General features: G+C 48.8%; 1 pseudogene; it reads left to right on the top strand.

Moving 5' to 3' along the window:
- Positions 1–1,768: 1,768 nt before the first annotated feature.
- Positions 1,769–14,089, top strand: LOC132533764 (NADP-dependent malic enzyme, mitochondrial-like; annotated as a pseudogene).

Below are 14,089 nucleotides of genomic sequence, written 5' to 3'. Positions count from 1 at the left end.
GAGCCATTTCTCTGCTTTATAGATGATAAGCTTTGAGACAACGGAACCCCTCAAGACAAGTGTTAATTCCCCCCTGGGCAGGCCATTTCCCCTCAGGTAAACCATTTATTAGTAATCAAGTGAGTCAACACAAGTGAGTCAACACACAGTTTGGTTCCTTCCATTTGTTGCAAGGAAAATTCCGCTTTGTAGTTTGCTCCCCCTCCTGTTGGGTAGTATACCACCTCCCCCTGGCTTCTGCTTAACCATATGCCTATATAGGGATTTACTGAACCCATTCAAAGCTTTGGTCTATTTACATAAATCACTTTTACATTTACATAAAGCACTCCCTCCAGGGCATTGGTGGTTCAGTGATAGGATTCTTGCCGGCTCTGCCCCCTCCTTGTCACACTCTGATTTTCACCAGTCACTTTTCTCTCCACCCTCTCTATATCACATCCTGTTTCCACCCTACTTGGAGAGTATAAAAACAGCTGCTCTTCTGATTAAAGACACTTGGAAATTGCTTTCCGGCTCCGAGAGTTCCAGAGTGTATCTCCTGCCAAGTTGGTGCGGCACGAGTTCCTGATCCCTCTCCCACGCAGCAGCCTTGATCGGCTCCAGTTGAGTTCTCTCCAACCCAGAGAGCACTAGCTCGGGAAGAAGTACCCTCAGGCTATCCCAGCACCCTCCCCCCTCCTCCAGCATTCCCTTTCCTTCCCCAAAGCCTTATAATGCCTGTATTCACAATAAAATGCAGCTTGATCAGAAACTTGTCTTGCTGTCATTCTTCGTGTCTCATGTTCCATCATTTCAGGTCTCATTGGATTCCTAGCACCTGTTCACCGCCCTGCTGGTTGGGGCACCCATTTCTCCCTGTGTGTCTCTCTCTTTCCTCTTTTTGGGAGACAACTGACAGACTAGATGACAGCGCCTCTTACCTTAAATTGTCGGCAAAAACCCAATTTCTAAGTAAGGTCACTAGGATTAGGGTTTCCACATGCCAGTTAGCTGGATCTAGTTCCTCCGAGGGGTTAGCAGGATGTATCTAGCTATAGTATCACTCTCTAGCAAAAGTAACCCACCTCCATCCTCATTTATGGACTGCTAGGTCATGCCCCGGCACTTTTTATCCCATGTCATCCTCATTTTGAAGTCACTCTGATCATATTCCCAGAGGCTTTATTCACTAAATACAAAAATAAAAACAAAAACATAAGATGCAGACCAGTGCACTTGTATGTATGTGAGTGTCCTGGATCCAACAAGCTCACAAGTGCCCTGTGGAGGGTGATGGTAGGGTAGGCTATGGGTGTGGCGCCAGTGAGAAGACAGGTGTTTTCTGGCCCCACAGAATAAACAGTCTAGTGGGAGGCCATTTGCACTCAAGATGTGGCTTCCTAAATGATAACCTCTAGACAGGCCTGAGGACAGAGCCTGGTGATTAGCATGCCTGGCCTCTGGCGCCCTCTGGTGACTGTGGCTGTGTCTCCCATAGTGGGCTGTTCATCACCATTCATGACAAGGGCCACATTGCCACCATGCTCAACTTCTGCCTGAGGATGACATTAAGGTAGGGTTCTTCTCTTCTGTGCTGTTACTTGGTGGTGCACTGGGTCCTCTCAGCCTGGACCAGAAAGAAAGCCACCGCAGCACCAAGGGAAGAGTCATCCTGTCTTAGCTAAGACAGGCTCACACACCTGATAGGCCTGACAGAGTTAGAGTGGGCCAGAGAAAGGCTTCCAGGGATAGTGGGGGCTGAGGGTTTGAACCCATATCCTGGTGCATGGTAACCTTGGTTTTTCTGAAGGATGATGACAGATGGGTTCCCTCCACTGAGCCTGCAGAAACCACAAATCCTCAGAGGGGAGTCAAGGGGTCAGAGTCCTACGCTGGCTCAAGTAGGCTGGCATCCAGAGGAGGACCACTGCAGAAGCATTCCCCCTGTCTTGCAGGTGTCGTGGTGACAGATGGGGAACGCATCCTTGGCCTGGGGCACCTGGGCTGCTATGGCATGTGCATCCCTGTGGGAAAGCTGGCACTATACACAGCATGTGGGGGCATCAACTTACACCAGTGCCTGCCTGTGATGCTGGATGTGAGCACCAACAACCAGGTAATGCCCCCAACCTGAGTCACAAGGGCAGGGATGCTTCTGCCTCAGGGCACCTCCTCTGCACAGGCCACATCAGAGAAGGAGAGAGAGAGACAGAGCGAGAGAGAGATGCCAGGCCAGGCAACATATGTGTCCAGCAGAGAAGTAGTTACAGAAGCCAGAACTCCTTTGTTGCCCCAAAAAGAATTTTGGTTCTTACTCCCAGAGGGGGAAAATGTTAGGGGAAGATGACCTGAATTCCACTGGGACCTGAAATGTTTGTCACCAAGTATCTTTATTTCTATACCATCACTGAGAGGGAAGAGAATCTCAAAAACCAGAGGAAGTCAGGTACTTTTTTGCTTATCTTGGAGAAAAGGGGAAAAAGGGAGGACATTTGGAAGAAGTAATAGGTGTAGGTGTGACTTAGAAAGGAAGTGAATAAATAATTAAAATGAATAAAAATGGGCAAAAATATAACTACATACACACCTATATATAGACACACACACAGAGAGAGAGAGAGAGAGAGGTAAATATACTCAACCGACACCTATGACCTCAGAACTATAGCAATTTCTGCTGGAGAGGGATGGAAACACAGAACTCTGATGGTAGGGGTAGTATGGTATTAGACCCCTATTATCCTATGATTTTGCAGCACACTATTAAGTCACTAATAAAACATCAAATTAAAAGGAACCAGGAAAAGAAGCCAGACCAAGTAGGACAAGGGCCTGGCCCAGGTGTGAGCCCCCACACCACACAGGGATGCTTGGCACCAGGGGAAATTCAGGTGCTGTGATGACTTTACTCATTCTTCACCACCTCCTCCTTTTCCTTTCTCTCTCTCTCTCTCTCTCTTTCTGAAAAATGTGGTCCTGGGCAATGAAATTACCCATGCCTTAGTCCTGGTTCCAAAAAGCTAAAGTCATGGAGAACATGAAGAGAAGTGGTGAAAGTAGAATAGTGGTTCCCATTCTAGACTCTTTTCTTCAGTCTTTTTTCCACCAAAGCCATCCTTAAGGCCTAAGATGCCTTTTCCCAGCCACCAGAATTCAGCTGTTCTCAAGGTCATGTGTATTCTGAGTTCCCTCCCAAGTTACCTTTTGTCCTACTGTGTCATTGCTTTGTTTGTTTGCTTGTGTCTGTCTGTCTGTTTGTTTGTTTTGCCAGGGCACCAATCAGCTCTGGCTTATTGTTGGTGCTAAGGATTGAACCTGTGACCTTGGAGCCTCAAGCATGGGTTTTTTTTAGTATTACCATTAAGCTGTATCCTTTGCCTCCCTGCTGAAAGGTGTCATTTGATCAGATGCTGGGTGTATCCAGAGTTCCATAAAGAAATTCCCTCCCACAACTGGTTTCTCATCTCCTGGCAAATAGAAACCCAGTTCTAGCACTGAGTATCTACGGATCAGTGTTTGTGTTCCATCCTGATTATCTTCTTAGGATAAATTCTTAGAAACATAAGGCTGGGGGGATAGCACAGGGATTCTACACAAATACTTTCCTGCCTGAGGCTCTGAGGTCACAGGTTCAACCCCCAATCACACCATAAACAAGAGCTAAGCAATGTTGGAGGGGAGGGAGAAAGAGAGAAAGGAAGGAAGGAAGAAAGACAGAGAGAGAGAGAGAGAGAGAGAAAGAAATGAAGGAAGGAAGAAATAAAAGGAGAAAGGAAAAGATGGTCCTGCAGGTGTGGATGGGAGGGAAAAGTTAGGAGCTATGCTCCAGTGTCTCTCTTCTGTCTGTCTGTCTCTACCTCTGAACAAGTAACTAAAAGAAAAACAGTTGGGGAGAGAGGCAGGCAGTGGTGCACCTGGTTTAGCACACACTGCAGTGTGCAAGAATCTTGGTTCAAACCCCTGGTCCCCACCTGCACGGTAAAACTTCACAAGAACTGAAATAAAGCTGCATGTGTGTCTCTGTCTCTTTCCTTCTCTATCTCCCTCTCCTCTCTCAATTTCTGTATCTATCCAGCAATAAATAAATAAAATAAAGTTATAACTTACAAAAAGGAAGAAAAACAAGTGACTGCCAGAACCAGCGGTTTTGTTGTGCAGGCACCAAGCTCCAGGACCAACCCTGTGTCAAAATTTAAACAAAGAAACAATTAACTGAGCTGACCTCACCTCTGAATTCAGAGACAGTAAGGGCCATCAGTGGTGAGTGTGTGTGGGGTGTGGGCTTGGGTGGTTCCTGAGGCACATAGGGGAGGGAACCCAGCATCTAAAGTCCAAAGAGGGAAACCTCCAGGCCCGAGCTGTTCTGACTGGAGGCAGGCTTCAGGATGTTATGAGTGGAGGGGAAATGTGTCCTTCCCACAAAAGGTTCTAGCATTCAGGATGCCTCACCCCTACCTGGGGCCAGGTTGAGTGAGTGAGCAGGTCCTGTGGATACTGGCTGTGAGATTAATGAGGGGACATCTCCTCCCTGGAATGAGGGTGCCCTCACTCTGTGGAGAACTGCCCAGGGGAAGCCCAGCTAAGGCCAGTGAGTTTCTTGCTCTGTCTTGCCCCAAATCACATCGACCAGCTACACACACACACACACACACACACACACACACACACACACACACTTGGAGCCAAAAAGAAAGATCCAGAAAAAGGAGCTGAAAATGTATCTGAAGGGACGAGTATGCTGAGGAGGACACATGAGACTGAGGCTCAAAGGGGCAGGAATGTGGTAGATGTTTGGAGAAGAGCCAGAGGGATGTCATCCAGAAATGCCCAGAGAGGTTGTCCTCTGGCCTAAATAAGCCAGCACCTCCCACAGTGCTCTGGCTTCTCTTGGGGCAGAGCACCCTGACACAGGATGAGGAACTGAATGAACTGCGTGTCTCAGTGGCTCTTCAGGGACTCTTCAAGAAGCTGGGAGTAGCTGCAAGTGCTGGGTTCAAGCCCCAGCACCACGTGAGAGCATCACAACACCAGGGGCACTTTATGCCTGGTGGACCAGTGCTGTTTCTTTCTGTTTCATGCCCCCACCCCAAACAAAAAATAGGGAGCAACAAGGCACTAGGGGGCTTGTCTGGTAGAGTGCACATGTTACGTGGCCAGAGGACCCTGGTTTGAATCCCAGGCCACTGTGTGTGAGCACCTGCAGGGGAGACACTTCCTGTGCAGAGGAGCAGTGCTGTGGAGGTGTCTCCCCTTCACTAGCTCTCTATCCCTTTCAGTATCTCACCCTTTCAACTCATTGCTGGGGTTCAGTGCCTGCACAGCTCCACAGCTCACAGAAGCTTTTTATTTTCTTTCCTCTAGATAAAGGGTGAGTGACAGAGAGATAGAGAGGAGAGACACAGAGAGAAGAGAAACCACAGTGCTGGTCCACTACTTGTGAAGTCCCTCCCCATCCACATTTGCCCACATGTTGTGGCTGAGGTTCAAACCCAGGACCTCTTGCATAGTAGCATATACTCTCACTGACTTCTCCACTCAGATACGGAATCCACTGCCTCATCCAGTTTGAAGACTTGGCCAGTGCCAATGCTTTCCGTCTGCTAAACAAGACTGAGAAAAGTACTGCATGTTCAGTGATGACATCCAAGGTAGGTTCTGCCTTGGGACTGAGTATCTGGGACTGGCTCCCTCACACAGGACCACCTGCTGCCAGCGTGCCACTGTGGCTCCACTGCCTCATGACTCAGGCTTCCCTGTGACCTGGGAGAGAGTGCTGGGGCTTTGCTAAACCACTGCTCCTTGGAGACCATAGCTGCATCCAGGGAGATGAGTATTACATGACTGCATATCTGTGACTGTACAAGGACGCAGGGTCGAGCCTCTGGACACCATTATGGGAGCACCTACAAGAGGGAAGCTTCATGCAATGGAGCAGTGCCATGGTGTCTCTCCTCTTTCTATCTCTCTCACTCTTAATCTATCTCTGTCTCTTGACGTCTATCATACCATATATATATATAATTTAGGCATTGAGCCCTATGAAGAACACTGGTGACCAAAAAAAAGAATGAAACATGTAAAGGGCATTCTAAATAATGCAACCAGCTAGTACAAGCTGGTAGTGAGCTACAGTTTCAGCCTCTCTCCACAGAAGAAGCTAACAAAGACCTGGGGCAGATACAGTAAATGTTTAAAGCACTTAATATATAGGGGTCCTATGGTGGCATGGCTAGTAGATCATACAGGTTATCATGCTCAAGGACCCAAGTTCAAGCCCCCAGTCCTCACCTGCAGCAGGAAGCTTCATGAGTACTGAAGCAGTATGGCAGATGTCCCTCCTCTCTCTCTCTCTCAACCATATGTCTGTCATGTCTGCATTTACAGGGAATGACGAACTATGAGTAGTGTGTCCCCTTTCTGGTGGCCTTGAAGACCCCAGGGGTTGGGAGGGGCTTCTAGTAGACACTGATAAGCACGACCTGGATTGGAAGTGCCAAGGAGGATCCAGAGAGGGGTCCTCAACAGTGGGGACTAGAAAGATGTCCCTAGGGCCTGTGACTGCAGATAGAGGACACTCCACAGGGACAGGACTCTCTGGGGAGCATCCATGCTCACTGCCAGTCCAGTGTCTGGGCATGCTGCACCAGATGTTCCTGCCTTTCTCTCTGGTCCCGGCAGAGCTGCCAGCATGCTGAGTCAGAACAGGCCAAGTAAAGCAGTCCGGGGGTTGAGGTTGGGAAGTAGGGGTGGGGGCCTGTGTCCTTCATCCTTGGGTAGACTCACTGCAGAATTTGGGAGGAAATACGTAGCTCTGACTCTGGGGACTACTGCTGGTCTGTCTGGGACCAGGAATGTCCCAGAAGACACCAAAAAGGGGGTGGTGATAGGAGAGTCCTTGCTGGAGTCCAGTAACTCTGCACTAGGCTGGGGAGAGGGAAGCCCACCTGGTCTTCCCTGGTTTCTCCCTGGTCCCTGTATCTATAGGGGTAGATGGGGGAGGGCACATCAGGTCCCATCACCTTTATGCCTCCCAGTGGCCACTTGTGGCTTCCATTAAGTGACCCAACTCAGCCTCACTGTGACACGGGGCTGACAATGGGCCCACAGGGACAGCTGGCCAGTCACTATGGCTAGCTTCCAACAAGCCCACCTTCTACAATAAATGGTTCAACTGGAGGCCACATTGGCTCCCTATTCAGCCCTCATTCCCTAGTTGATCTGAAGGGTTTGTCAGGTGACCAAGAATCTGGGGATTAGCATCCTGAAAGGACATTGCAGTGGTTTTGCAAAAGGGTTTTCACTCCTGAGCCTCTGAAGTACAGGTACAATCCCAGCAGAACCATAAGTTTGAACTGAGCAGTGCTTTGTTTAAAAAATAAATGGATAAATAATGAAATCCCTCTTGAATATACATATTTGAAATACACACATACAGATATATGAAGTATTGGGGCCTGGGTGGTGGTGCACCTGGTTAAGGGCTTTATTATCATGCGCAAGGACCCAAGTTCAAGTCCTCAATCTGTCGCTACCTGCAAGGGGAAAGCTTCGTAGGTGGTGAAGCAGTGCTGGAGGTTCTCTCTACCTCCCCCCTCTCAGTTTCTCTCTGCTCTATCAGATAAAATAAATAATGTAAATAAATAAATAAATGTTAGCAAGAAAGATAAACTACATATATATGAAATACATATACATATTTGAAAGAAACATGGTTAAGGTGGGAGGCTTTGAAGGAGACAGGCACAACAGCTCATTCAGATAGTGCACTCCTTTCTCCTGTGCACAACTCAGGTTTGAGCCCAGCCCCCACACACTGGAGGTGCTATGGTCTCTCTCTCTCTCTCTCTCTCTCTCTCTCTTTGTCACCAGGGTTATCACTGGGGTTCAGTGTCTGCCTGACTCCACTACTCTCAATGACCATTTTTTTCCTTGAGATGGAGAATGAAAGACTTCAAGGGAAGGAGAGATACCACAGTACTGTTCCACCACTTGAGAAGCCCCCACCCCTCTGCAGAAGCTCCCTTAGGGTGGCTGGGGGACTTGAACCCAGGACCTTATATATGGTAATGTGTACACTCTACAGGGTGAGCCAACTTCTGATCCCCCCTTTCTAAGTCCTTAATATGTCACCCAAGAGCCACCCCCAACCCCCATGAAAGTCAATGTTGGAGAAAAAAACAAACCTTCTGTTGTAGAGCTCAAGACTTGTTGTTCAGCCTTTGAGGTTCTGGGCTGAACTGTGTGTTGTGGGGGGAGTAACTTTTTCCTCCAAAGGCACCCCAGGGAGAACACCCAAAGCCAGCTAGGCAGCCAAGGGGTTGGGGGGCTCAGGAAGCCACATACACTGCTGGATATAGAGAGTACCAATGGTCAAAGGTCAAGGTGCTGCTCAGAAGTCTAGGAAAATTATATTTGGTGACCTGGGGGAGCAAATTGCCTGTCAGTAGAGCAGAGAGCACCTTGGCAGTGGATACTGTCAGGGTTATTCAGATTCCAGCCACCAGAGAGAACATTCCACTCCCAGCACCAAGGCCCTGCCTTGGGGCTGTTCTGCTGATGGTCTTTGAGCCATCTGCTGGTCAGAGCACAATCCCTCCTCCAAGAGGCAGAAGGCTGTGCTGAAATAGGTTCCCAGGCTGAGGAAACCCTGGAATTCTTCTAGGGAAGATTTACAGGCGCTCAAAAATCATCAAGTTGGCAGAAACACATCTTTAGACTCCAAGAGATCAACATTAAAGAGGGCTCTGGGGAAATACCTATCCAAAAAAGGGGACCAGAGACTTCTTTGCTGGATTTCGAGGGCCTATTGTCATTCGGGGAAATATATCTATCTTTTGTGTCATAAGATCTGTGAGTTCAGATTTGTGACTCCCTGACTTGGCTTTGGAAGTTTCTTTGAGTTGAGTATGATTTCATCAGCCCAAGAGACCTACTCCTACTAGGTCCCCAGACAATCTAAATGCTCTGCAAACCAAGCTGTAAATTCATGTTCGAATCTTTTCTCCCCTGTCTGCAGTAGTGTAAGGCCCTGGTGATCCACTGGGATAAAAATGTAGGCCAAAGACTGTGCTTGAGTCCCCACACAGCAAATCAATATAAAGGGCTGGTGTGTGTGTTTGGGGGGCGGGGTTTATTGGGAGAAAGAAAATCAGCATCCCCTGACCCTGATTTCCTACCTCTCCCTAAAGAGCCCCTCTTCTCTTCTGGTTCCCATTCACTGGTTTTAATATCCACAAGATTATCATTATTTGATCTGGTCCATTACTATGTTTGCTTCTGAGTGGGAGGGCTACACAGCAGCTTCTGTCTTTACATAACAGACTGTTAATTAGGTCTTCTTCGGTCTCTCTAGGAGCCAGCTGGACACACGGGGCACCCCCCACCCCCACCAAGTAGCTGAGCCCACTCTGCTCTGTCACAGGCACAGCCTCCATGGCAGTGGCTGGGATACTTGCGGCTCTGTGGGTCACCAGAAGCCGGCTCTCTAGCCATGTGTTCGTCTTCCAAGGAAGCGGGGAGGAGTCGGGGTTGTAGGTGCTGCCAGGAAATGGAGAAGCCTAGAGGCAGCCTGGCACGATGCCTCATCTGGACACTGCGCTCCTTTGCCATGTGCACGGGCACTGCATTGGAGGAACATCCAGACCTATGGGCTTTTAGCACCCTCTCTCATTTGAGGATCCTTGCGTCTCCCAGGTGTGGAGGGAGGAGGGCTGGCTGCTGCCTCCCTGGGTCTGAGCCTGTCCTGTATGGCACCCCCAGGCTGCCCTGGGCATCACTCACCTCCTGGTCATGGCCCTGGAGCAGGAAGGCATCCCTGCGGCTGAGGCCACCAAGAAGATCTGGATGGTGGACTCCAGGGGACTCATTGTCAAGGTGGGTTGGCCTGGGGGCAAGACATGGGGTATCTTACAGTAGCTGGAGATGGGGTGCTCACCTGTGAGGAGGCAAGTCTGGCAGGCAGGAGAGAGAGGAGGAGGATGAGGGCAGGGCCTGCTCTTTATTTGGATTGATGGATTGATTGATTTTGCCACCAGGGTTACCACTGGGGCTCGGTGCCTACACTGCTTCATTAGTCCTGGCTGCCTTTTTTATGTAGAGAGGAAGAGATAGAAATAGAAAGGGGAAAAGGAGAGAGAAAGATAATTACCCTGCAGCACAGAGTGACCCCACTCAGATGTCACTTAGAGCCTGAACTCAAGTCCCAGATTCCACTAGCTTAGAAAACTGGGGAGAGGGACCCACGAGACTGTTCAAAGGTCAGAGATGAAAATGTAAAAACTGGGGCTAGGAGGTGGCACACCTGGTAGAGCACAAAGGTTCCCATTTGTGAGAACCTGAGTTCAAGGTTTCAAGTGCCTGGTCCTGACCTTCAAAGGAAAAGTTTCCCAAATTATAGAACAGGCTGAAGATGTCTCTCCTTACTCCCTTTCTGTCACTCTCTGTCTCCATGAAAGAAAGGGAGAAAAAAGAAAAGAAAAGGAGGAGGGAGGAGGAAGGTAAGAAAGGAACAAGGAAATAGTGACCACCAAGAGTAGTGGAGTTATGTAAGCACTGAGCCTGGGCAATAACACTACTGGCAATAATAATAATACTAAAGTATAAGTACCATGGACACCTGCATCTGAGAGCCATATATTTCAGTGGGCAGGGTGTATGCCTTGCCATGCACTTGAATCACATTCAAACCCTAGCACCACATGGGAGGGTGTCATTACTGGGAGAAGCTCTGATGCTGTGATGGCTACCCGTGTGTGTGTGTGTGTGTGTGTGTGTGTTTGTCTCTCTCTCTCTCTCTATCTCTCTATTTCTCTCTCTCAGAAAGAAGTACAGAGTGCTCTCTGTGGCTCAAATGCAGCAACTCTCCCCAGGTTCCTCACAGCTACACCCTTTCTTTCTGTCTTTGCAGGGGAGGAGCCATCTGAGCCCTGAAAAAGAGACTTTTGCCCAGGACCATGCTGAGATGGGCTCCTTGGAGGAGGTGGTGCAGCAAGTGAAGCCCACAACCATCATAGGTAGGAGGGTTGGCCAGGCTCGGAGGTATTGAGACTCCATGCTGGCAAAGCTCTTTGCTCAGGCCACGTTTTTTGTTGAGCAGCTACTGGGTAAAAGTCTTGGGACTATGGGGACAGCAGGGGCCCTCCTGGCAGAGTGCACACGTGACCAGACTTAAAGGCCTGAGTTCAAGTCCCATGTCACCAAAGGGAGCAGCAGCAGGAGGGGAGATTCCCAAAGTTGGAGTTATTCTGCAATGTCCCCCTTATCTCTGTGTTTCTCTTTGGAGGAAATAGGGGAAAGGGGCCACTGGTGGAGGTGTGCAGACACAGAGTCCCAACAAGAACCCTGATGGCAAAAAATAGAATAAAATAAAATAAAATATCGTAGTATTGTAGGATTGGACTGAGAAGAGAGAGTTTGTGTCAATCACCTGATTATGCTTAGTGAAATAAGTAAGATAAAAGATATCTATCAGATGCTTTCCCTCAGGGACATGGCCTCCTTCCATGAGCGCTCCATAATTTTCGCACTGAGCAACCCCACCAGCAGGGCCGAGTGCACAGCTGAGCAGTGCTACTGCAACATCCAGGTCAGAAGGCCCTTACCAGGCGGGCAGATGAGCCCTCCAGGGGAAGATGACCTGGGGCCTGGGAGCCTGGAGGAGGCATGGACATGACCCAAGAGCTGTGGGGCTGGCAGGCAAGTGGGTGGGTATCCAAGTGGACAGGTGAATGGTCAGGCAGGTGGGCAGCTGGAGGGCAGGTAGGTGGGCAGGCTGAAATAGGCAGGCTCTGGGACCTAGAGCCTGCATAATCACTTCCAGTTCCATCCATGTTGCCCCAAAGATCACAATGTCAAGTTTTTTTGGACGCAGAGTAGTATTCCATGGAATATATATCCTGGTACTTACTCAGCTTATCATTACATTTAGGCTGCTTCCACTCTTAGAAGACTCTGATGTGCTTCATGGATTCTTTCTGGACAACTCTGGGCATTCATAAGAACAGCTATATTTGACTAAATATTTATTTTGATGAGGGGAGAGAGAGAGAGGGAGAGAGAGACTGCTGAGCTCTGGCACATGCAAGGCGTACCCTCGGGCTTGGGGGACCTGTACTCAACTGCTGGTGTCTCCCTGTTGTAGTGAGTGAAGCTGAGTGTTTCTGAGAGTTTAGTCAGTGCCAACCTCCCCCCACCCCCCACCAAGCCAAGGCTCAGACTTTGGCTTTGTTCTGGAAATGGCCAAACTCAACTTCTTTCTCTCTTCCCATTCCCTACTCCCCTCCCCAAGAGAACCCCACCCCACCCCCCCAGCAAAATGTCCAGGAGGTGTCAGAGCAGCACCTGTCACAGGGGAGACAGTACCCGCCCCTCAGCTCCATCAGAGATGTGTCTCTGAGAATCGCCATCAAGATGAGGACATCTGCCCTGTGACACTGGCAGGGAGGCAAGTGGCCTTCTCTGTGGCTTGCGGAGAGGAGGGGAGAATGGTGCAGAGGAAGCTGGAACTGTGCTACCTGGGCTGTCCGCTCCTTGCTTCCTGTCAGCCATGCTCTCACCCAGTGCTCCCACATATGTTTGTGCACACACAGGTATGGAAAGACATAGCTGCACATGTGTGTACATGTGCATCTTATGCATGCACATATGTGTTAATGTACATGTGTATACACAGAAGACTGTATGGAACCAGAAATGGAACCTGAGAGCCCAGGCCATAAGCGTAAATCAGAGTGGCCAGGTGGTAGCTCACCTCGTAGAGAGCACAGGTTACCTAGGTTCAAGCCACGATCCCCATCTGCAAGGGCATCTTCATAAGCAGTGGAGCAGTGCTGCAGGTGGCTCCAATTCTGTCTCTCCCTCTAATTCTGTCTCTCACTTCTATCTATCACTATCTCTGTCTCATTAAAAAATAACAACCACAGGGAAGAGTGGATCCATGCAGGCACTGAACCCCAGAAATGCCCCTGGTGGAAAAAACAAATGTGGAGCAGTGAAGTTATCTTTGATGATTCCAGGAATGCTGAGGACATTATTATATTGTTATTTATATTAATATACATATACATATATACCTTACATCTTTTTTGTTGATTAAACCAAATTTTTACTGTTATGTTGGCTGGATAGTGGTTTACAGGACAGTTGTTGACACATGGGTGCAATCTCTCACCTGCAGAACACTCTCAATCTTAACTTAGGTCCTTCTGTTCCATCATGCAACAGAAATCCTCCCTTCAAGCTCCCCCACGGCCCTTTTCCCACAACCTTCCCCAGAGTCCTTTGCTGTTTTTGTGCAATACATGAAACTCAGTTCAATTTTACTTGTTTTCCCTTGCTGTCCTTGACTGTTAAGATCTGCCTGTGAGTGAGATCATCCAGTATTCATCCTTCTCTTTGGGGCTGATCTTATTTCACATGATTCTTTCAAGTTCCATCCACAATGAGGAAAAGGAGATGACCTTGTCATTTTTCACAGCTGATCAGTGTTCCACCAGTGCTCCACTTTCTTAGCGACTCATCTGTCATTGGGCATCTGGTTGCTTCGAAACTTGGGTTGATACAAATAGTGCTTCTATGAATATACCTGAAGTATTTATTTCCCCAATCATTTTTAATATTTGCAATATTTGTTGGATAGAATCAGAAATTGAAAGGGAAGAGGGAGATAGAGACAGAGAGATGCCTGCAGTACTGCTCAATCACTTGTGCAGCGTCCCTCCTGCAGATGGGGACTGGGAGCCTGAGCCCTTGTCACTGGGCATTGTATCAAATGTGCTCAATCAGATGTGTGATTACCTGGCCCCAATTATTATTTGTGTTTTTTCATTTCCTAGAATTGAGGAGCTTCATAGTATATAGTCCTCCTAACTGTCCCTGCTCCCCTAGCTGGTGCCCTCCTTAGGGGCACACTAACGGCCGTTCATCCCCCACCCCGACCATCTCACAGGTCCTCACATATGCCTACAAGCACAACCTGGCCACTTACTGCCCGGAACCCTTGGACAAGGAGGTGTTTGTTTTCTCCCTGGTCTACACTCCTGACTACGACTCCTTCTCACTGGACAGCTACACCTGGCCTAGGGAAGCCATGAGTGTGCAGATGGTCTGA

The sequence above is a fragment of the Erinaceus europaeus genome, chromosome 17 (genome assembly GCF_950295315.1).
Source record: "Erinaceus europaeus chromosome 17, mEriEur2.1, whole genome shotgun sequence".
Lineage (NCBI taxonomy): Eukaryota > Metazoa > Chordata > Mammalia > Eulipotyphla > Erinaceidae > Erinaceus > Erinaceus europaeus.
This window is presented reverse-complemented; position numbering and strand designations above follow the sequence as displayed.